This window comes from Ovis canadensis, chromosome 6, assembly GCF_042477335.2.
Source record: "Ovis canadensis isolate MfBH-ARS-UI-01 breed Bighorn chromosome 6, ARS-UI_OviCan_v2, whole genome shotgun sequence".
Lineage (NCBI taxonomy): Eukaryota > Metazoa > Chordata > Mammalia > Artiodactyla > Bovidae > Ovis > Ovis canadensis.
Genome location: NC_091250.1, coordinates 100,946,083 through 100,948,271, shown reverse-complemented (window position 1 = coordinate 100,948,271; position 2,189 = coordinate 100,946,083).

The window sequence follows — 2,189 nt, the reverse complement described above, 5'->3', positions numbered from 1 at the left end:
TCCATATTACTTTGTAGATATTCAGAATTTTATCTTCATTTTTGCATAGAATTTTATAGCTTTTCCTTGCTATAGAGATTGTTCAATAATTGGAATTCTTTTGAAAGATTCACCCTTTAATTTTATTAGGGAGACCACTAACAGTTCTTCATTTTTACTGTGCATCCAGCCTCAACAACACTTCTTACCTAAAGCCATGGCAAGACACTTGCCTTCATCCAGTTAAACTCATTTGCCTTTGGAGTGTTCATGGAATTAGAAGTGTAGCTACATGCTTCCATCTATAAAACTGAGATATTTGCAAAAAACTTTAATTTCATGACCTAATTCTCTTTTTGTCACCCACCTTTTATTCATCTTTTATTTTCACTCCCATAACCAGCTTTTGCTAATGGATATAAGTTCTCAACTGTATGTTAAGAAAATAATTACCTGAACTCTAAAGGGACTTTCGAATTTTCATTCTCTCCAAAGCTACCTGAATGTATCTATGATCTTATCTATATTTATATACATATCTAAATCTATGTATATTTTTACAATTCAGGACAGAGCACCACTTAGCTACTTGCAGATATGATGAGAAATTCAATGGGTTCGTTGAACACAGACTGATTTACTATTATATTATAATATGAGCTTCCCTGGTAGCTCAGCTGGTAAAGAAACTGCCTGCAATGCAGGAGACCCCAGTTCAATTCCTGGGTTGGAAAGATTCCCCTGGCGAAGGGATAGGCTACCCACTCCAGTATTCTTGGGCTTCCCTGGTGGCTCAGACAGTAAAGAATCTGCCTGCAACGTGGGAGACATGGGTTTGATACCAGGTTGGGAATATCCCCTGGGGAAGAGAATAGCTACCCACTCCAGTACACTGACCTAGAGAATTCCATGGACAGAGGAGCCTGGGAGGCTACAGTCCATGGGGTCCCAAAGAGCTGGATATAACTGAGCAACTTTCACTTTCATATTATATTATATCATAACCACACTTTAGATCAGCATTTCTCATTCTTTTGTCTCTTTCCTCAGGAAGCTACTGCGTCCTCCCTCCCATAACACTTACATGTAAACATTCAATCCTTTATCATGACAGAAAATATTATAGACATTATTTTCTTTAAACCTAGGTCCACTATGACTGAAATAAGCAGAAACAATGAGCACAAGACAAAAATCACGTAAATTTTGTAAAAAATTGGTGAATCAAATGAAAACAATCTGAAGGTACTGATAAAAACTGTACCTCAGAAAAGCAGTTTATTATCAAAATGTCCAGCTCAGGGAACGAGTCTTGTCTTTTTGGTCAAGGGGACCACCATTCACAACATTTAAAAAACATTCATCAGCCTTAGGCATAGTTTATTTTAAAGAAGAAACATTGATGTTTGGGGAATTATAGGAAAATTTACCAAGAACTTCTCATAGAACCCACCTAGATAACTGACACATATTTAAAGAAAACTAAAACTAACAGAAAGTAAGAAGGTAGAACCATATGTTTCCATAGTAGAAAATGTTTTTAAATCAAGCATATAGGCTTACAAGTTTCCTCAAATCTACACGGCAGCACATGTAATAGACAAAGGGTTGCTAGTCACTGTGCAATAAGAAAGACTAAAAATCTCCAGTGAAAAGTCTAGCACTCCAATATGAAAATAAATGAAAAGTACAAACAGGAAATTCACAGAAGCGAAATGGCCAATGACATATAAAAGGTGGTATGGAAAATCTGGGAAATTAAAATTGTCAACAAGTAATATTCCTGCAAATAATTTATAGAACAAATAATCTGGGAGGACTAATTTTGAGGGAGTATAATATGGAAATACCATTGAAATAAAATTTATGCACACTGTTTTATATAGCAACTCATTATCTAGTTATATGTCATGCAGAAAGACTTGTACATGTTCATGATTACATACTGAATATTCCCACTAGCACTTAAATGGCTATCAATTTGTGAACACACTAATCTACAACATAGATATGAGTTATACAGCCATGAAAGAAAACAGTTCAATTATGGGCAATGTTGTTAAATACTCTTCATGTCACATTACTAAACAAATAAAAAGTTCCAGAAATTCTAAAAAACATAAGCATGACACTCATCTTTGGAAATAAAATTAAACACATTTTGTGTAAATATATGTAAATTTGTAGACCACAGAGGAAACGATCTTTAG